Genomic DNA, 23,236 nt, shown 5'->3' with positions numbered 1-23,236 from the left:
ATATGTCAATCTTTTTGTAAATTTAATAAATCAGTAAAAATTCGAAAAAATATTTTGTCTTTGAATAAACAATCCAAAAAAACAACAACACAAAAAACAATGCGATGTTAATAAAGACATGTTAGTTTATTACTCAGCAGGACTTGGATGTTGTTTTCCCCATCATATTTTGCTTTGTATTTTGTTCAGGCTTAAACAGGATGACATAACATTTAGGTGCAAATATGCAGAATAGTAAACCGAAGCTTGAGGCTAAAATGGCAAAAATCTCCACAGCTACAGTGAATTTTCCAGGAGAACTTACATAAGCTGGGATAAATGTGATCCATACAGCACAGAAAATGAGCATACTGAATGTGATGAATTTGGCTTCATTGAAGTTATCAGGCAGCGTGCGAGCCAGAAAAGCTAAAAGGAAGCACAACACAGCCAGTAGGCCAATATAACCCAGCACAGCCCAGAATCCTATAGTAGATCCAAGGCTGCACTCAAGAATGATATTTTCCGTATAATATTTCATATTTTTGTGAGGAAATGGAGGGGACACTGTTAGCCAAATAACACAGATAAGAACCTGCACAAGTGTAAAGGCAAGAACACTGAGTCGCTGTTGTGAAGGCCCAAACCATTTCATAACATTACTTCCTGGAATTTTAGCCTTGAAGGCCATTAACACCACTATTGTTTTTCCCAGAACACAGGAGATACAGAGGACAAAAGTGATCCCAAACGCTGTATGACGCAACATACAGGACCACTTAGTGGGCCGTCCAATGAAAGTAAGTGAACAGAGGAAACACAGAGACAATGAGAAGAGCAGCATGAAGCTCAGCTCTGAGTTGTTCGCTTTTACTATGGGGGTGTCCTTTTTGCTGTAAAACAGGATGGCCACCATCACAGTTAATCCTACTCCAAACATTGAGAAAAAGACTAGCACTATACTCATTACTTCTGTGAATGACAGAAACTCTACAGTTTTTAACACACATTTATTTTTCTCAGCATTAGACCAGTATTCCATTGGACACTGCTTGCAGTTATTTGAATCTGGAAAAGAAAGTTGTTATTACTGGTCAGAAACAAAAGGAAAGCATTTTTTTTATGAGCAGTAAAAGAGCAACTAACCAATTTTCTTTGAAGCTGAGGTGGACTAAAGATTACCTGTTTCATTGCTGATTTCTCCTTCTGCACATGGAATACAGTCATAACAGCAGACAGGTCTACCGTTCTGTGCAGCCTTCCTAGTGCCTAGAGGACAGCTCTCACTGCACACAGACCGTGGCTTCTGCATTTAAAAAAATTACCTTGATATTTATATTTGATATTTATACTGAATCTGAATAAATATTAATTTATTAGTAATAGTGATCATGAATTATGATAATGTATTGTGAGCTAGTTTCTAGTTCTATTGTAGAAGTTTAACACATACACTCACACAAAAAAAAACGAATGTTTTTAAGGCAGCAAGCGAACTTTCGTTTTTAAGTTTAACTAATTGGAAATGTTATACATTCCTAGTTTCACGGACATGGCTTAGATTAAGCCAGGATTAGGCTTTAGTTCAATAAGGACATTTAAGTACTTTTATAAATATATATATATATATATATATATATATATATATATATATATATATATATATATATATATATATATATATATATATATATATATATATATATATAACAAAATATCTGGTGTGCATCTTGAGACAAAACAATGTCACTGACATATTTTAAGATATGCAGTTAAAATGGCTAAAACGTGTAAAAAAAATAAAAACAAGTCTGGGACCAGGCTTAAACCTTGTCTGTGAAACCGGGGGACAGTGCAATAAAAACCTTATTGCCATATTTCCAGTGCTAATAAATGTCATGAAGTGCCATAAATTTGACACATGAATGTTTAACCCTGTCTATCAGGAATAGATGTAATGTTTATTTTCATATTGATTCAGCAACACAATAAGCTTTACAAGTTGATGCATTAGGTATGTACCTTCATTAATACATTTTAAAATAATTTAAGTTTAGTTAATGCATTATAAACAAACATAAATAAACAATAAATGCTTTTAAAATATTACTTATTTATTATTAGTTGTTTATTGTTCAAGATAGACTTAAGCCTTAATTAATGTTAATGAATTGAAAAATATTGTAAAGTGTTGACTCATAGATGTTGAGGTTGATGGAGGTTAACTTCTTTCAAACCAAATTGCATGCAAAAATTTTAATAGTTTTGTGTGGTGGAACCATATTATCTGTCCTAAACTTTCAATAAGTGCAGAGCTTTGAGAATAGGGTTTTGTATTTATTATTATAATTACAAGTATTTCCTTTTTTTCGTTTCTCGTATTATGTTTCCTTAGTTTAAATCACTTAACTGTCACTGTCCTGCTAGTGGGGCACTTGGCACTCTTTTTATTTATCGCCTTTTTATACCATACATACTGTATTTTCTATACCCCTACACTGCCCCTGCCCCTAAACCTACCCATCACAGGAGACATTCTGCATTTTTACATTTTCAAAAAACATCACTTAGTCTGATTTATAAGATGTTTTCCTCATGGGGACCAGCAAATGTCTCCATAAGGACGAGGATTTCGGATATTGCCATCTTTGTGGGGACATTTTGTCCCCATAACGTAGGGATTACCAGTCCACCCCCACACACACACACACACACACACACACACACACACACACACGTTTGTTTTTGTGAAATGTGAGGACATTCCATAGGCGTAATGGTTTTTATACTGTACAAACCATATTTTCTATCCCCTTACACTGCCCCTGCCCCTAAACCTTCCCATCACAGGAGACTGTGCAGTTCACTTTCTTTGAAAAAAACCTCATTCTGTATGATTTATAAGCATTTTGAAAAGTGAGGGCATGGGGAACGTCCTCATATTTCACCCTCTTTTTGTAGTACCTATGTCATACCCATGTTATTATACACATTTGTGTCCTGATATTTCACAAAAACATGCCCACACACACACACACACACACACACCTCTTTGTGCGTGCTCTCTCTCTCTTCCTGCACCTGTTAGTCATCGCAATCAGCACTCCCGCTGCTTTGTGATGACACCTGTTCCCACTTTGCCCTGAGTGCTCACCCTTTATCTAGTGTTTGCTCTCACTGCTTCTTGTTGGATTATTGTAAATTGTCATGCCCTACTGTTGCTGTTTTCTCCATGTCTGATTAAGTTTTGGAAGAACTTACCTTGTCTTGTTCGTCCTGTTCAGCCTAGCGCCTAAGTCTTGTCTGTGCCCTGTATCTGCTGCATGTGAGCCTTAGCAGACCTCTTTCCTGGCCTTGTTACCCATTAAGGAACTGCCTCCACCTCCACATTTAATCCCTCTCCAAGACAGGTTCTTCTCTGCTACTTCTGAGTTTGCTTGTTTTTTTTCAGTTCTGTGTGCCATAAGGACAGACTATCTTGTTTTGATTTATCATTAAAAACGTTTTGTATCCTGTCACCTCTGATTTTGGAATCTTTTATATGCATGACTTTTTTTTCTTTTTTTTTTTGGATGTTGCGTTACCACGAAAACGGTACTTTAAATTATTTCATGTTTAAATTGTCAGGTTTCATATTACAAAATGTATTAACTTCTTTATAATCAACTTTTTTTATAATCTTTTCTAATCTTGACAAAACCTATTATAAAAGTCTCAAGGTTTAATATTTTTTGATAGAAGTGATAGTCATTTTAAATAAAATGCATTTGTAAAATAAGTATTTTATATAAAATCTATTTAGTACATTTGATTGACAGTAAATGTACACTTCCATAACTTTTCCATTCACAAATGCTTTCACTTCAATAATAATCTGCGGAGTGTCTTCTGTAAAACAAACCCTGTTGGACAAACAGATTACTTGCATTTACCTCTACCTGTCCTCCAGCCCAGATTATGTTTTGAGTGTTAAGCACAAAGCGCTGGTCAGGGGGCAGTGAGGCATCATAGTATCCCACTGATTTAAACTCTATTGATCCATCTGAATCCTGCTGCCAATTGACAACTTCATATTGGGCTACTGTGCCACCAGTGCTGTCAAACCACACATGATCCCCCGTCTTTATGGTGAAATTCACAATTTTCAGAGCCTCAACAAGCTAGCAGAAAAAGACAATGACATTATCACTGAGGCATTTTAATATATTGTTCCCTCATTTTCTAATTTTTTTTTCAACTGTCTTATAATCTTTTACCTGCTGTGGTTGTATTGTCAGGCCTTTTTCACATCCTTCTTGTTCTTTGCATTTAAGCAGACTGTGTAGTGAATGAGCCACAGCATAAACTGCTTTGTAGACATTGTTTTCATATCTTTGTTCAGGCACCTCTTCATTGTATGAAGTAGATCTTCATATCTGCTGCAACTTAAGGCATATTGAGAATAATTCCCCTTACTCTGTGAACATGGAAAAGCTGTTTTCCAAAATTCTTTTATGACATATTCTGCAAACCCTTCAACATAGATTTTTCTCTCTGCAAACCCCAGTGACCCTCCAAGCACACGGAAACTATTTGGAGTGATCAAACTCTTTACAGTTGTCCATGACTTCACACCAATCATTTGGAGGCCTGTAATATTCTGAAAACTTAACTGATCAATAAGTAAGGCCATCTCAGGAAATGAAGCAAATGCAACAATCACTTTTGCAGTGCTTTTTTTTATTGTGTCTACCACTTTCTGGAGTTTTTCTGTCTCCGTTCTGTAGAATTTTACAGAGTACTCCACACAAATCCCCTCCTCCTGGGCTATTTTTAGAAAAATGGCCATTCCATAGTTTCCATAGTCATTGTCACTGTTCACAGCTCCCACCCAAGACCAGCCAAAGTGCTTGACTATTGATACAAGTGCTGTGCTCTGGTGGTAATCACTAGAAGTAGTCCTGAAAAACGAGGGGTAATCTTTCCTATTACTCAGACATTCACACGAGGCTGTGTGACTTATCTGAGAAAAACAAATAGGAGAACAGGAAACAGTGAAACAATCATGATTGTCAAACATTTGGTGTTATTGCTCCTTACCACTGGAATCTTAAAAGGTCCTGTAGTTCTAGACAAAATTACTGTTGCAGAAGACTCTGTTTCGCCTATGATAGCATGTAAAGGAGACTGTCCATTGCATCTGTGTCCTGGTGAAAACTCTGGACCATTCATCAGTCCCATAATTGCACTCATGGTAGAGAGTCTTGAACCACAGGTATCATATATTCGATAACCAATAGAGACATTTGGGAGCAAACTTTCACTTCTGTTAATCTCCTCAACGGCAAAGATCATAATTTGTGCCATTCGAAAATCTCTCAGATACACACTGTGAAATTAAAACTTTAATTATGAAAAAAAAACCATTATGCTTTATAATGCCATTAATAAGATATTCTAATATAATTAATTTATATGTATAATTCATTTTAAATGTGTTTTTGCTTTAAATACATTATCTTATCTAATATTTCCAATATAACAAACCTGGAGCATGATAGCAGCTGAGGTTTTTTCGTAAACTCAAATGAAGGTAATGTTTCTATCCTGTGGACAGGAAAAAGTGCTCCAATGGTTATGTCTCCATCCTTGGAAAGCAGTGGATACTGAGGATCTCCCATTATTCGGCAATCAGTTTTTCCTGCCTTTGCCTGAAGTTGATGAAAGAGCAGGAGTGTGTAAAGAAAAAGAAGCATCCCAAAAATGTAACTCAGCTGTGAATACCAAATACAAATGACCTGAAAAAGTATTTGCGGTTTTATAGACATAATTAGTATGGATGAATGATTAAGAACATAGCCAATAATATCATAAGTCAGGACACAAATAATATCATAAGTCAGGACACAAATCAGGTCAAGAAGGGGTGGAACAAAGTCAGGCTCATTTGTCTAATTTTCTCACATTGTCAGATGGTAATATATTGTGAATATTAAAATAGTAGAGATTAGCTAATATTAGCAAAGCCTTTGCAAATCCTACTCAAATTATATTTTACATATGTTGCTAGTTAACAAAATAAATCAATTGACACTGAATCATGTTTTAGATTTGCTACAGTGACTTTCTTAATTTTTTAGGCATGACATTTTGTAGTAATTTTGAATGTACACAAACAAAAATATACACATTTGACCTTTTCAATGATGATTATGTTGCCCTACTCTTATCTGTATGATGAAAAATTACAGAGTATTAAGTTACTTCCCCCGCTGAGGAAAAACATCAAAATGTGATGTGAATAAAACACAGACAACCAAACATATATAAAAAAATATTCTGCTTAATTTAATTGGTCTGTTGTATAATATAAAGGATGTGCCGGTCAGCTGCTGTTATTCTAATTTCATATCTCTGCATGTGAAGATGCTGATTTAGCCTGCGTATATTGGTACTCCACTGCAAAGCCTTCTTTACAAGTTGGCATCTGTGGTATTACAAATTTATAAATTGTTATATCTAGGTTCCAATGTAATAGTATATAAACTGAAAACGTTATGTACATAGTGTTTTACAGTTTGAGGTCCCAACGTCTCCTGGTCTCTTCTTCAACGAGGAAAAGAGTTTCCAACACATTCAAATGTTTCATTGCAAATATAGATACTTTGGACCGAATGAGAAATCCGTGAATGATTCAAATCAATTTGTAGGCTTGGCAAATAAATAAATATATAGGCTATTTTTATATAGACTTCTATATATTTTTATTATAGTCTACATGGCTATTTTTCATACTTATTGTTCCCTCTAGGTAGCTCAGAAATTATCAGAGCGTCCAAACGGTCCATTATAAAGTGGGTTCGCGGTAGGCTGTTCTCGGACGCTGCGCGCCGCCCCCCCGAAATTTTTGGGGGTCCGGCCGACGACGCCCGACGACCCTCCCCGGCCGCTCGATGACCCTGATCGGGATTTCGGGGGGCCTGACCCCACCGGGGGCCGGACGGGAGCCCCCCCAAGTATGAGGCCCACAGATGCAGTACTGCCTTCGCCCACAGTGTGGCTCCACCACCAGGTCCACGGCCCCATTAGTTCAATGGGATCTCGGGCCATTGGTTTAGGCTGCCATTGGACGCTTTCGCACTTACCCCCGATTCCCGGGGCCCCTCTGACCCCCCCCCCCCCCCCCCCACATCCACGAACCCACTATTTGTCCGATTACCCACTAAGTTGGGCAAATGACCCCAGGACCCCCCCCCCACCCACCGTACCCCCCCCCCACATCCACGAACCCACTATTTGTCCAATTACCCACTAAAGTGGGCAAATGACCCCAGGACCCCCGCTGACCCCCCCCAGGCCACGCCCCCTCCCACGGAACCACTATTTGTCCGATTACCCACTAATTTTACGGACCGCCCCCGTTCGGACACGGAAGGTCGTTGGATCTTGAGATCTGAGATCCCGAGGCTCAGTGGGCCCCCAACTCGGGGCCCCGAATCGCGGAGCTCTGCGACATTCCATTTTTTTTCCCTACGCACTAGGGCCACGCCCTTTGGGTATGCCGCTCAAGGGGCCCCCACGAGCCACTGTGCAAAATTTCAAGTCATTCGGGGAATCACGGTACGAACGGGAGCCCAAAACACAGACGTCCCACTTCTCATTGAAGTAATGGGTGCCAAATAAGTGGTCCATGGAGTCAGTGTTTATGGATGATAATTAACATTTATTGTCAATTAAACACATCTACTGTACTTGGCACACTCAACTGAACACATTGATGTAACTTTCAACTCATTTGAGCGCTTAATTTGCATAGAAATGACAGTCTCCGTGGACCACTTATTTGGCGGCCACTACTTAATTGGGAATTGGACGTCATGTGTTTTGGGCTCCCGTTGGGGTCTGGAAGGGTCTAGGGCCACCATTCTTGTGCTCCTATCTACGCCTCAGCGCCCCCTATCGGAATCCAGAGTTTGGAGACAATCGGAGCAACTTTCGGACATTCGGAGCTGGAAAAGCAAAGACGTCCCACTTCTCATTGAAGCAGTGGGCGCCAAATAAGTGGTCCATGGAGTCAGTGTTTATGGATGCTACTTAACATTTATTGTCAATTAAACACCTCTACTGTACTTGGCACACTCAACTGAACACATTGATGTAACTTTCAACTCATTTGAATGCTTAATTTGCATAGAAATGACAGTCTCCGTGGACCAATTATTTGGCGGCTACTACTTAATTGGGAATTGGACGTCATGTGTTTTGGGCTCCCGTGGGGGTCTGGAAGGGTCTAGGGCCACCATTCTTGTGCTCATATCTACGCCTCAGCGCCCCCTATCGGAATCCAGAGTTTGGAGATAATCGGAGCAACTTTATTTTCCGACCCCAAAAAACTGTAAGGGGTATTGGAGGGTAATTTTGGAGTTTCTCCGATCTTCTCCAAACTCTGGATTCTGGTAGAGGGCATCGAGACATAGACAGGAGCGCAAGTTTGGGGGCCCTAGTACCTTCCAGAGCCGAACGGGAGCCCAAAACACAGACGTCCCACTTCTCATTGAAGTAATGGGTGCCAAATAAGTGGTCCATGGAGTCAGTGTTTATGGATGATAATTAACATTTATTGTCAATTAAACACATCTACTGTACTTGGCACACTCAACTGAACACATTGATGTAACTTTCAACTCATTTGAGTGCTTAATTTGCATAGAAATGACAGTCTCCGTGGACCAATTATTTGGCGGCCACTACTTAATTGGGAATTGGACGTCATGTGTTTTGGGCTCCCGTGGGGGTCTGGAAGGGTCTAGGGCCACCATTCTTGTGCTCCTATCTACGCCTCAGCGCCCCCTATCGGAATCCAGAGTTTGGAGACAATCGGAGCAACTTTCGGACATTCGGAGCTGGAAATGCAAAGACGTCCCACTTCTCATTGAAGCAGTGGGCGCCAAATAAGTGGTCCATGGAGTCAGTGTTTATGGATGATACTTAACATTTATTGTCAATTAAACACCTCTACTGTACTTGGCACACTCAACTGAACACATTGATGTAACTTTCAACTCATTTGAGTGCTTAATTTGCATAGAAATGACAGTCTCCGTGGACCACTTATTTGGCTACTGCTTAATTGGGAATTGGGACGTCATGTGTTTTGGGCTCCCGTTGGGGTCTGGAAGGGTCTAGGGCCACCATTCTTGTGCTCATATCTACGCCTCAGCGCCCCCTATCAGAATCCAGAGTTAGGAGACAATCGGAGCAACTTTATTTTCCGACCCCAAAAAACTGTAAGGGGTATCCCTTTGGTGTTTTTGGAGGGTAATTTTGGAGTTTCTCCGATCTTCTCCAAACTCTGGATTCTGGTAGAGGGCATCGAGACATAGACAGGAGCGCAAGTTTGGGGGCCCTAGTACCTTCCAGAGCCGAACGGGAGCCCAAAACACAGACGTCCCACTTCTCATTGAAGTAATGGGTGCCAAATAAGTGGTCCATGGAGTCAGTGTTTATGGATGATAATTAACATTTATTGTCAATTAAACACATCTACTGTACTTGGCACACTCAACTGAACACATTGATGTAACTTTCAACTCATTTGAGTGCTTAATTTGCATAGAAATGACAGTCTCCGTGGACCAATTATTTGGCGGCCACTACTTAATTGGGAATTGGACGTCATGTGTTTTGGGCTCCCGTGGGGGTCTGGAAGGGTCTAGGGCCACCATTCTTGTGCTCCTATCTACGCCTCAGCGCCCCCTATCGGAATCCAGAGTTTGGAGACAATCGGAGCAACTTTCGGACATTCGGAGCTGGAAAAGCAAAGACGTCCCACTTCTCATTGAAGCAGTGGGCGCCAAATAAGTGGTCCATGGAGTCAGTGTTTATGGATGATACTTAACATTTATTGTCAATTAAACACCTCTACTGTACTTGGCACACTCAACTGAACACATTGATGTAACTTTCAACTCATTTGAGTGCTTAATTTGCATAGAAATGACAGTCTCCGTGGACCACTTATTTGGCTACTGCTTAATTGGGAATTGGGACGTCATGTGTTTTGGGCTCCCGTTGGGGTCTGGAAGGGTCTAGGGCCACCATTCTTGTGCTCTTGTCTATCATTCGGGGGCCCCTGGAGAGTGGGAATCTCCAATCTCAAAGCGCCACGACCTTCCTCCTCCGAACGGCAGCCCCGCCTCCAACCCATTAAACGTGCTGGCATTTGGTGGACGTTCGTCCCTTTTTTGACCTTTTGACCCTTGAACGAGGTCAAAGGGCCACCAAACTTGACCGCCTGACTCAGGGGAACGTGTCGAGAAGAAAAATGGCCTCCCCTAGTCGATCGGCCCTTCCCAAGCCGTTTCGTACACATCCATGAACCCACTATGGCAAACGCATTAGTTTAATGGGTAGGTGGGATTTTTACAGAAAGGTCCCAGGGGCCCCAGATTTGGCACATTGGCTCCTGGGAGGGCCCTGATCAACATACCCAAAGGGCGTGGCCCTAGAGCAAAGAGAAATCTTTTTCAGCCCCGCCTCCAACCCATTAAACGTGCAGGCCTGTGGTGGGCTTCGGTCCCTTTTTTGACCTTTTGACCCCTGAACGAGGTCAAAGGGCCACCAAACTTGACCGCCTGACTCAGGGGAACGTGTCGAGAAGAAAAATGGCCTCCCCTAGTCGATCGGCCCTTCCCAAGCCGTTTCGTACACATCCATGAACCCACTATGGCAAACGCATTAGTTTAATGGGTAGGTGGGATTTTTACAGAAAGGTCCCAGGGGCCCCAGATTTGGCACATTGGCTCCTGGGAGGGCCCTGATCAACATACCCAAAGGGCGTGGCCCTAGAGCAAAGAGAAATCTTTTTCAGCCCCGCCTCCAACCCATTAAACGTGCAGGCCTGTGGTGGGCTTCGGTCCCTTTTTTGACCTTTTGACCCCTGAACGAGGTCGAAGGGCCACCAAACTTGACCGCCTGACTCAGGGGAACGTGTCGAGAAGAAAAATGGCCTCCCCTAGTCGATCGGCCCTTCCCAAGCCGTTTCGTACACATCCATGAACCCACTATGGCAAACGCATTAGTTTAATGGGTAGGTGGGATTTTTACAGAAAGGTCCCAGGGGCCCCAGATTTGGCACATTGGCTCCTGGGAGGGCCCTGATCAACATACCCAAAGGGCGTGGCCCTAGAGCAAAGAGAAATCTTTTTCAGCCCCGCCTCCAACCCATTAAACGTGCAGGCCTCTGGTGGGCTTCGGTCCCTTTTTTGACCTTTTGACCCCTGAACGAGGTCGAAGGGCCACCAAACTTTTACGCCTGACTCGGGGGGACGTGGCGAGAAGAAAAAGGGCGCCCCCTAGTCGATCGGCCCTTCCCAAGCCGTTTCGTACACATCCGCGAACCCACTGTGGTAAACGCATTAGTTTAATGGGTGGGTGGGATTTTTACAGAAAGGTCCCAGGGGCCCCAGATTTGGCACAGTGGCTTCTGGGGGGGCCCTGAGAAACATACCCAAAGGGCGTGGCCCTAGAGCAAAGAGAAATCCTTTTCAACTTCTAACCCTAATATGGTGGTCGTTCGTCCCTTTTTTGACCTTTTGACCCCTGAACGAGGTCGAAGGGCCACCAAACTTGACCGCCCGACTCAGGGGAACGTGGCGAGAAGAAAAATGGCGTCCCCTAGTCGATCGGCCCTTCCCAAGCCGTTTCGTACACATCCGTGAACCCACTGTGGCAAACGCATTAGTTTAATGGGTGGGTGGGATTTTTACAGAAAGGTCCCAGGGGCCCCAGATTTGGCACAGTGGCTCCTGGGGGGGCCCTGAGCAACATACCTAAAGGGCGTGGCCCTAGAGCAAAGAGAACTCTTTTTCAACTTCTAACCCTAATATTGACCTCAGGCCTCTAACACTCATACCATCTAAGAGCCTTTTGAGTCAAAGTTGGATAAAATTGGGGCACTTCTGTCAGGAACATGCCAGGGTTTCGGGCTCTGGCCCCGTCAGTCGGGGGCCCCTGGAGATTCGGAATCCCCAACATCAAGTCGCCACGACCTTCCTCCTCCGTATGGGAGCCCCGCCTCGCTCCCATTAAACGTGTAGGCTATTGGTGGACGTTCGTCCCTTTTTTGACCTTTTGACCCCTGAACGAGGTCGAAGGGCCACCAAACTTGACCGCCTGACTCAGGGGAACGTGGCGAGAAGAAAAAGGGCCTCCCCTAGTCGATCGGCCCTTCCCAAGCCGTTTCGTACACATCCGTGAACCCACTGTGGCAAACGCATTAGTTTAATGGGTGGGTGGGATTTTTACAGAAAGGTCCCAGGGGCCCCAGATTTGGCACAGTGGCTCCTGGGGGGGCCCTGAGCAACATACCCAAAGGGCGTGGCCCTAGAGCAAAGAGAAATCCTTTTCAACTTCTAACCCTAATATGGTGGTCGTTCGTCCCTTTTTTGACCCTTTGACCCCTGAACGAGGTCGAAGGGCCACCAAACTTGACCGCCCGACTCAGGGGAACGTGGCGAGAAGAAAAATGGCGTCCCCTAGTCGATCGGCCCTTCCCAAGCCGTTTCGTACACATCCGTGAACCCACTGTGGCAAACGCATTAGTTTAATGGGTGGGTGGGATTTTTACAGAAAGGTCCCAGGGGCCCCAGATTTGGCACAGTGGCTCCTGGGGGGGCCCTGAGCAACATACCTAAAGGGCGTGGCCCTAGAGCAAAGAGAACTCTTTTTCAACTTCTAACCCTAATATTGACCTCAGGCCTCTAACACTCATACCATCTAAGAGCCTTTTGAGTCAAAGTTGGATAAAATTGGGGCACTTCTGTCAGGAACATGCCAGGGTTTCGGGCTCTGGCCCCGTCAGTCGGGGGCCCCTAGAGATTCGGAATCCCCAACATCAAGTCGCCACGACCTTCCTCCTCCGTATGGGAGCCCCGCCTCGCTCCCATTAAACGTGTAGGCTATTGGTGGACGTTCGTCCCTTTTTTGACCTTTTGACCCCTGAACGAGGTCGAAGGGCCACCAAACTTGACCGCCTGACTCAGGGGAACGTGGCGAGAAGAAAAAGGGCCTCCCCTAGTCGATCGGCCCTTCCCAAGCCGTTTCGTACACATCCGTGAACCCACTGTGGCAAACGCATTAGTTTAATGGGTGGGTGGGATTTTTACAGAAAGGTCCCAGGGGCCCCAGATTTGGCACAGTGGCTCCTGGGGGGGCCCTGAGCAACATACCCAAAGGGCGTGGCCCTAGAGCAAAGAGAAATCCTTTTCAACTTCTAACCCTAATATGGTGGTCGTTCGTCCCTTTTTTGACCTTTTGACCCCTGAACGAGGTCGAAGGGCCACCAAACTTGACCGCCCGACTCAGGGGAACGTGGCGAGAAGAAAAATGGCGTCCCCTAGTCGATCGGCCCTTCCCAAGCCGTTTCGTACACATCCGTGAACCCACTGTGGCAAACGCATTAGTTTAATGGGTGGGTGGGATTTTTACAGAAAGGTCCCAGGGGCCCCAGATTTGGCACAGTGGCTCCTGGGGGGGCCCTGAGCAACATACCCAAAGGGCGTGGCCCTAGAGCAAAGAGAACTCTTTTTCAACTTCTAACCCTAATATTGACCTCAGGCCTCTAACACTCATACCATCTAAAAGCCTTTTGAGTCAAAAATGGTTTGATGGTGGGGGAGGGGCACTTTTTTCAGGAAGGTCCTAGAGTTTCGTGCTTCAGGTCCATCAGTCGGGGGCCCCTGGAGAGTAGGAATCTCAAACCTCAAGGGGCCACGACCCTCCATCTCCGTATGGGAGCCCCGCATTGCTCCCATTAAACGCGTAGGCCTTTGGTGGACGTTCGTCCCTTTATTGACCTTTTGACCCCTGAACGAGGTCGAAAGGCCACCAAACTTGACCGCCCGACTCAGGGGAACGTGACGAGAAGAAAAATGGCCTCCCCTAGTCAATCGGCCTTTCCCAAGCCGTTTCGTACACATCCGTGAACCCACTATGGCAAACGCATTAGTTTAATGGGTAGGTGGGATTTTTACAGAAAGGTCCCAGGGGCCCCAGATTTTGCACAGTGGCTCCTGGGGGGGCCCTGAGCAACATACCCAAAGGGCGTGACCCTAGGGTGTAGGGAAAAAAATTGGAATGTTGCAGAGCTCCGCGATTCGAGGCCCCGAGTTGGGGGCCCACTGAGCCTCCGGATCTCAGATCTCAAGATCCAACGACCTTCCGTGTCCGAACAGGTGCGGTCCGTAAAATTAGTGGGTAATCGGACAAATAGTTGGTCCGTGGATGTGGGGGGGGTGGGGGGTGGGTCAGCGGGGGTCCTGGGGTCATTTGCCCACTTTAGTGGGTAATTGGACAAATAGTGGGTTCGTGGATGTGGGGGGGGTGGGGGGGTGGGTCAGCGGGGGTCCTGGGGTCATTTGCCCACTTTAGTGGGTAATTGGACAAATAGTGGGTTCGTGGATGTGGGGGGGGGGGGGTATTTGCCCTCGACAGCGCCCCCTATATGGTACAAATACCCCCTGTCCCGGGGCAATCTGCGGGCAAGGGGTAATCACGAAACGTCAGTTTGGTCAATTAAAAAGCAGGCATTTGGACTCCCAATTGGCACTACGATCCCTCGCAGTCATTATGCGCCCAATGGCAATCGATTAACATGGGCTTTTGTCCACGAACCCCCTATATATACTACCTTCAGTCACTACGACGTAACGTTAGTGACTAATGAATGTTAGGGACTAATGAATCGCTTAGAAGCCTATCATCTTCGAGCACTTAGAAAACGCCCAATGGCGTGCCAATGCCATGGGCATGCGGAATTTGCATACGTAACTCCGCCTCACTGCGTGAGTATGAAAGGAAGTACGTGGCAATATCGCATTGTGTTTCTGCTTTCGGAGCCAAGAGTACCTACCTCTTCACTCCTCAACAAGCCTTCTGAGACTCTGTCAGCTTCTTCGAGATGAGCAGCTTTCCAGTCGGTGTTGGTGTGACGGCGCGTTCCAGTGATCGCATACTTCCTGCCTGCTGATCTGCGCAGTGGTCTGCTAGACAGCTGGTGTGTGTTTCCCTGGGCGCTTCAGCATCGACTGCGCGGCTTCCTCTCACAAAAGAGCTTGCGCGTGGCACGTCCTTTTCAGGATGTCTCGCCCGTGCACTTCTGGTTGCGGTAGATTTCTCTCGCCTTCTGATGGGCACGAGCGCTGTTTGGTGTGTTTGGGCTTTCAGCACGCTCAGGCAGCGCTCGTGGATGATTCATGTTCTCACTGCGGGAACATGGTCATCTCTGTGTTACGATCGAGACTCCGTGAGCTTCGTGCTGATGCCGGAGCGAGAGTCCCCTCTGCCACACCCCAATCTGCGGTCTCCACCGGAGGCTGCACTTTGGCTGGTGGCCAGGGTGATCTGAGGGTGACGGTATGGAATAAAGCTCCGACGCTCATGCCTCGGCCCACACCCCCCTCTCATGCACCTGACCCGCCCCGCGTTCAGGCGTCTACATCGGGGCCGGCTCCTGCTGTCGCATCACAAGGTGGTCTGGAGTCATCTGAGGATGATGATTCGGCTGTGCTGCCGCCTTCGGGTGTGCCAGCATTGCCCGAGTCGGACCCAGAATTGACAGCCATGCTCTCTCGGGCCGCCGCAGCGCTTGGGTTGGAGTGGAACCCTCCACCCCGTCCTGAGCGTTCGCGGTTGGATGATTGGTTTTTGGGGGCAGCGTGCTCTGACACCCGTCCGACCACCCCTCCAATACCTTTCTTCCCCGAGGTGCATGAAGAGATTGCGTGGTCCTGGAAGAACCCGTTGTCTTCCCGTGACCGTTCAGCGAACTCTTCCGCCTTCACCGCCCTTGATGGAGCCGCGGCTAAAGGGTACACTGGGGTTGCGATGCAACTGTCCGCAGAGTGCTTCGACCTGGCACGGCGACCCAAAGAACCCTTCCAAAGCCTGTAGGTTTTCGTCATCTCTGGTGGCAAAGACCTATAGAGCTGCGGGGCAGGCCGCCGCTTCTCTGCACGCCATGACAACTCTTCAGGCCTACCAGGCCAAGTTGCTGTGTGACCTGCACGAGGGCGGGGCTGATCCAGGACTCAGAGATGAGTTGCGTGCCGCCACCGACCTCGCTCTCCGGGCGACGAAGGTGACCGCATGCTCCCTGGGTCAGGTGATGTCCACAAACGTGGTCCAGGAGAGACACCTTTGGCTCACCCTGGCTGATATGCGTGACGGCGAGCGAACCCGTTTCCTCAACGCTCCCATATCCCAGGATGGGCTAATCGGCGGTGCGGTCGAGAGCTTCGCCCAACAGTTCTCGGCTGCCTCCACCCCACCGCCCGTGCATTTGCCTCAGCCTCCCGCGGTTCCCTCAACCTCTGCGTCACCCAAGCAGCAGCCTCCACCCAGGCCACACAGGGCCGGTGGAGGGCCGGGGGAGAATCTTTTGTTCAGCTGCTGGCCCCCGGGTCAGCAGCACCCCATTGTGGTTAAAGAAAGAACTGACAATCCCATCCCTGAGCAGCCAGAGAGCGGTGATGACAGTGTGCGCCACCCCCAGGTACCGCCACTCACATCCCTCTCTTTCGCCAGCCTACTCTCAGAGCAGACCACAGTGGAACGCACATACTTCCCTGGTCTCCTCTGTCAGGACGCAGCCGTTAACCGTGCCCCCAGACCTGGACGCCCAACAGCCTCCCATGTCCGGGCCGGTAACGCTGCCTCGCTGCCCCACCCTGGGTACGTCTGTGCTCCGTATGACTGCTGGTGCAGTTCCTGGGAGCCTGGCTTCAGCTTCTGGGGCTGTCCCGCTGGGTCGCGCGGACCATCAGGCTCGGCTACGCGATTCAGTTCGCGCAGGCTCCTCCCCGTTACAGGGGAGTCCGCCATACCATGGTCGGGGCCAATGCCCCCGTCATGCGTGCAAAGGTTTCCACCCTGCTGGCGGGGTTCTACAGCCCCTACTTCATTGTACCCAAAAAAAACGGTGGGTTACGACCAATCCTGGACCTTCGCATCTTGAACCGATCCCTTCACAGGCTTCCGTTCAAGAATGTTCGAATGCGTTCGTCCACACGATTGGTTTGCAGCGATCGACCTGAAGGACGCCTACTTTTATGTCTCCATCCTTCCTCGACACAGACCGTTCCTGCGGTTTGCTTTCGAGGGGCGGGCATATCAGTACGCGGTCCTCCCATTGGGGCTATCTCTGTCCCCTCGCGTCTTTAAGAAGATTGCTGAGGCAGCCCTTGCGCCCTTACCTCGACGAATGTCTCATACTGGGCCACTCTCGAGATGCAGGTTTGCGAACACAGAGATCGGGTGCTCCAACACCTAGCCCATCTGGGCCTTCGGGTCAACTGGGAGAAGAGCAATCTCTGCCCAGCGCAGAGGATCTCTTTTCTCGGTATGGACATCGACTCAGTCGCCATGTGCGCGCAGCTTTCGAGCGAGTGCGCGCAGTCTCTGCTGACTTGCCTCCGTCAAATCGAGAGCAAGAGTGCGGTTCCACTGTAACTATTTCAGAGGCTCCTGGGGTATATGGCATCTGCAGCCACGGTAACGCCGCTCGGATTGCTTCATATGAGACCGCTTCAGAATTGGCTTCACGATCGAGTCCCGAGATGGGCATGGCAGTCTGGCACGCTCCGGGTACAAGTGACTCGGGCCTGCTTACAGACGCTCACCCCGTGGTCGAACCTCAGTTTTCTATGGGCCGGTGTGCGCTTAGAACGAATTTCCAGGCATGTTGTCGTATCGACGGATGCCTCTGCCACGGGCTGGGGTGCCATGTGCAATGGACAAGCAGCCACGGGCTCCTGGACAGGACCCCAGCGCCTTCTGCATGTCAATTGCCTCGAGTTGCTGACAGTACGGTTCACCCTGCACCGCTTCCGGGCGTTGCTGAAGGGTCAACATGTGCTTGTCAGGACAGACAACACGGTCGTAGTAGCGTACATCAACCACCAGGGCGGTCTACGCTCCCGCCGTATGTCTCAACTCGCCCGCCATCTCGTTCTATGGAGTCAGAAGCGCCTGAGGTCCCTTCGTGCTGTCCATATTCCGGGAGTTCCGAACCGTGCAGCCGACGAGCTCTCACGGTCTCAGCCACTCCCGGGAGAATGGAGACTCCATCCCCAGACGGTCCAGCTGATTTGGGAACAGTTCGGGGAAACGCAGATAGATCTGTTTGCCTCCCACAACTCTTCCCACTGCAGCCAAATATGCGTTCCCCCCATTGAGCCTACTCGCACAGCTCCTGTGCAAGATCAGGGAGGACAAGGAGCAGGTCCTTCTGGTCGGACCGGACCTGGTCAGACCGGACCTCCTTACTCAGAGACGGGGCACCCTATGGCACCCACGTCCCGATCTGTGGAACCTCCACGTGTGGCTCCTGGATGGGACGCGGCAGGTCTGAGTAGCTTACCGCCTACGGTGGTCGCTACCATCACTTCCGCTAGGGCAGAGTCCACTCGGCATGCCTATGGATTGAAGTGGAACCTCTTCGTCACCTGGTGCTCTTCTCGCCAAGAAAACCCCTGGAAATGCCCGATCGGGTCTGTGCTCTCGTTTCTCCAAGAAGGGTTGGAGCGAAGGCTGTCTCCACCCTCAAAGTTTATGTGGCTGCGATATCTGCCCACCACAATCTTTTGGAGAACAAAAAGGTAAGTCAGCATGACCTGATCATCAGGTTCCTGAGGGAAGCGAGGAGACTGAATCCTCCTCGCTCTCCTCTCGTACCCTCTTGGGACCTCTCAGTAGTTTATGATGCTCTGCAGAGGCCTCCCTTTGAGCCTTTGCAGTCAGTGAATCTTAAATATTTGTCAATGAAGACAGCGATCCTGACTGCATTGGCCTCCATCAAGAGGGTCGGGGACCTGCAGGCATTTTCGGTTGACGAAGCGTGCCTGGAATTCGGGCCGGCTAACTCTCACGTGATCCTGAGATCCCGGCCTGGATATGTGCCCAAGGTTCCCACCACTCCGTTCAAAGACCAGGTGGTGAACCTGCAAGCGCTGCCCATGGAGGGGGCAGACCCAGCCTTAGCACTGCTCTGTCCAGTACGCGCTCTCCGCGAAGAGCTCTATCAAAGCAAAGGCTGTCTCACTGGATAGTGGACACCATTGTTTTGGCTTACCAGCAGCAAGGTCGACCATGTCCCCTTGGGGTTCGGGCCCGCTCCACTCGGAGTGTCGCCTCCTCTTGGGCTTTACATTTATATTTACATTTATGCATCTGGCAGACGCTTTTATCCAAAGCGACTTACAGAGGCCTTATTACAGGGACAATCCCCCTGGATCAACATGGAGTAAAGTGCCTTGCTCAAGGACACACTGGTGGTGACCGCTGGGATCGAACCAGCAACCTTCTGCGTATCAGTTCCATGGCTTCCTTTTGGTGGTATTATCAGTCTGAATCACGCTGTGCATGCTGCTAAGAATGTAGTCTTCTTCCGTTTGGCCGCATACGCCGTCAGCGTAGCAGCAGTGGTTGAAAACACCTAATAAATAAGTTGAATTGTTATTTTCAAAGCACTTTTACACACAATGACACAATGACACACTTGGCAGTGTTGATTCTAAAAATTAGAAACACATAAACATAGAACCACAAAAGACCTGCAACATACCTGAGTGGTGAATTCATTGCGATCTGTGTGTCTAGAGGATTGAGGGATTTCCCGGCGAATCTTGTTGATTGTGCCGAGGATGGTGGTTTTCCGGCTAAGAAGTTTATGCGCAAGTGACAGCGATGTGAAGAAATTGTCCGTGGTAACATTTCTGCCCTTGTCTAGGAATGGTTCCATCAGCCTCATCACTACATTTTCAGACAGTCTCTCTCCACTGGGACGACTAGGGTCCTTGCCAAGATATGGGAGGACATTACAAATGTACTTGGATTTTAGGTCGCAAGCCACCCAAAACTTGATCCCAAACTTGTCAGGTTTAGTTGCAATATACTGCAGGAAACAGCAGCGAGTCTTTGACGGGAAAAGCTGTTCATCAACGGTGATATGTAGACCAGGGTTGTAGGACGTGATGCAATTGGTGACAAATGATCCCCACACACTGGAAATTGCAGCAAACTTATCAGTCTTTGCTCGATCACTCCGGGTGGACCTGTCATCAAAGCGTAGGTGTCGCATGATGTCTTGGAAGCGGTTTCGCGGCATTGTTCCAATGATATGTGGGTTTTCCAGGTTTGCTGACCAGCAGTCACGTAGTGATGGAACCTTGGTAAGCCCCCGGAAGATGACAATTGCAATAAATGCCATTAGTTCAGGGAGGGCCATGAACCAATGCACATGCTCCGTTTCCTGTGCATGTTGAATAGTCCATTCTTGAATGCTATGAAGCATGTCAAGAGTGATGAAACACAGGAAGCTCCGAAGGCGACTCGAGATACTTTTCCTGGCCTTAGCCGTTGGCTCTCCATCTGCAGCGTACGCTTTGATTGGGGTGAAAGGGAGACGCGTCCCCACCTGTTCTTCACGCCACACTGTGCCATCTTTCGCTGTCTCTGTCAGGTCAGTCCCCAAACGGGCTCTCTTTTTTGGTTGAGGAGCAGTCTCCTCATCTGCAGTGTGAACAAATTCAAATTGTGAGCAATGGAAAAGTCAAATGATATCACAAATGCATGCATAGATACTAATAATAATTCCAGTATCTCCTTCTCTGTATCGGAAAAATGTCTGAAATATCTTCCTAAATAAAAAGATACAACTAAAGCAAAGAAACAACTAATAATGTTTTGCACTTCAGATGGCAGTGAATGTCTGCTAAGTAGTACAAACAAAAAAGTGGACAATACAAAAAAGACAGAGTAAATATTTATGTCACTCCACTCTGCTTTTTTTGTGTTTTTCTCTTACTGGTTTGAAATGAAATAGGAAATAATATTAAATGAAACTTAACCTGAAGACAGATCAGACAGCTCTGAGTCCGAATCCGGCTGAAGTTCTATGTCTTCTCCATCTGAGTCACGAGGGTTTACTTCACTCAGGATCATTTCCAAGGCCTGCTGAGTGGTGAGTCTTTTCTGCATTTTCTTTTCTTGGAGAGGAGGTTCGTACACCACAGAATTCTTGAGGGCACTGAAGTAGTAGGCTATGTGCAGTGAGATTTTATCCACCTCAGCACAAAAGGATTAGATGTGCTAATTCATACCTGTTTACACCTGGGCAAGACCCTACATGCCAATGTGAGACATTATCAAGTTCTCTGCTTTTAGCAGCCCTCCCTCCCCCACACATACAGACAAGTCACCAGCAACCATTCACACACACCCCCAACCCCCCTGCAGATGGCTCAGGTATTGACCACATTTACACATGAATTGATGCTAATGATAGCCAAAAGACTAGCCAGTTAGCATCCACTTGGCTAAAGGAGGGGTAAAAATCTCCGGGACTTCTAGTGTTAACCCACTGGACCACCAACTCCATTCATGCTTTAGCGCATGGCGCCTCACTAACAGACATTTGCAGTGCTGCAGGCTGGGCGACACCTAACACATTCGGCAGATTCTACAATCTCAGAGTGGAGCCAGTTTCCGACTATGTACTCGCCCCCCCGAGGGGCCGGTAATGGGTCAGGCTCAGGTGTCTTCGCTTGCTCACCATTCCACTCCACGGACTGGATACGTGCAATATTTTTCCTCAGGTGAGCTCCCCGAGAGCCCTGAGTCCCTCCAGCACTGTTTACGTCGATACCTGTGTCTGCCCTCTAACGAGCCCAAACCCTCGTGTCCGGCCAGGTGCCCCGTGTGCATGGTTCCCCTCCGGCGACCCCCACACGTGTATTTCCACCGTAAGCCTCCGTTTGAGCAGGTGTCTTTCCTTTAGCAAGTCCCTGCCAACCTAGGGTTAAAAATCCACCTTCGGCTGGTACCCTAGAGTTTTCCCATATGCAGCCCTTAACGGGTCATGTGTACTCTTAAGTCCTCCCTACGGGTAGGCATCTTGGCATTTCCTCACTGGAATATGCTTCCCAGTGTACCTTGGTATTCCTGTGATAAGTGGGAGTCCTTCGTCCGTACTAGTCTTACGACAGGGTACTCACACTTACGCAGGGCACTGGAAGACAGCTGAGTGGCGGGATTATATTGGGACCCCCATTCGTTAGTCACTAACGTTACGTCGTAGTGACTGAACGAAAGGGAACGTCTCGGTTACGGATGTAACCCTCGTTCCCTGAGGAGGGAACGGAGACGTAACGTCCCGTTGCCACATCAGCTGTGCTACCTGGAACGCAGGAGTTCAGTCTTGGCTCCTCAGCAGGTAACATAATGCGATATTGCCATGTACTTCCTTTTATACTCACGCAGTGAGGCGGAGTTACATATGCAAATTCCGCATGCCCATGGCATTGGCACGCCATTGGGCGTTTTCTAAGTGCTCGAAGATAATAGGCTTCTAAGCGAAACCCCCATTCGTTAGTCACTAACGTTACGTCTCCATTCCCTCCTCAGGGAACGAGGGTTACATCCGTAACCGAGACGTTTTCTGAATACCATTAATTTAAGAATTTGTCATACAGTACATGTTAGTTTTTAAAATGTTAGTGTTGTATTTTATTTACCAGTATTTTATACTATTTCTGAATGCAGGCTAATAATAAAATGCAGTTTTTACAATGATGCGACACGCGCATCTCTCTCAACATGACCAGGTGTGACTTACACTCAGTGCGACTTATTTTCTGGCAAATAGCTATGGTCGATTATAAAATGTGCTGTATTAATACAAAATGTACAGGATGGAGACCACATACACACACACACAAACATGTTGTGTTCATTGGGTTCCCACCTACATTAATTTTGGGCTGAATCACTGTTATTATTAGGCTAAGGGGGTCCTTGGAAATTTATTTAGACAAATGCTCTCCTATCTATGGTGCACGGTAAATCCAGAGTTGTCAATCAGGGCGATCAGCCCAATCCAAGCATGCTCCAGCTGTAAGATAGTGGCCTCTAAACAATGTCCCACCCACTGTACCCACCATACCTACCCACCTAACCGGAGATCCAGTTTCCATTGGTTGAACTTTCAAATGACGCCGCATCATGATCAACACGTGATGGTGATTGTGTAAGTAAGCATGTATTACCAAATAAGAATGTCTTGTCACTCAGTGAGGATTTTCTCAAGATCTACTTGTCATATGTTGTGTTTAGGGTCAGTTGAATCAGGACAACCTGCTATAAATAAAGCTGTGCGATTTACTATGGTTTTCTGATGTTTCGCAAAGTTATATAGCAAAACGTAACACAAAAGCCTTATCTG

The 23,236-nt window shown here is 47.3% G+C and overlaps 1 pseudogene across 1 annotated transcript; it reads right to left on the bottom strand.

The window, feature by feature from the left end:
• Positions 1-133: 133 nt before the first annotated feature.
• LOC307131987 (extracellular calcium-sensing receptor-like) lies at positions 134-5,714 on the bottom strand (annotated as a pseudogene). The gene is made up of 6 exons: positions 5,506-5,714; positions 5,059-5,347; positions 4,236-4,981; positions 3,912-4,139; positions 1,162-1,285; positions 134-1,047 (listed from the first exon to the last, which is right to left on the bottom strand). The product of its transcript is annotated as an extracellular calcium-sensing receptor-like (transcript).
• Between the last annotated feature and the right edge of the window lie 17,522 nt (positions 5,715-23,236).

Source organism: Gobio gobio (assembly GCF_949357685.1).
Source record: "Gobio gobio genome assembly, chromosome: 9".
Classification (NCBI taxonomy): domain Eukaryota; kingdom Metazoa; phylum Chordata; class Actinopteri; order Cypriniformes; family Gobionidae; genus Gobio; species Gobio gobio.
The sequence above is the reverse complement of the archived record's forward strand: the minus strand, read 5'-3'. Positions and strand labels throughout refer to the sequence as shown.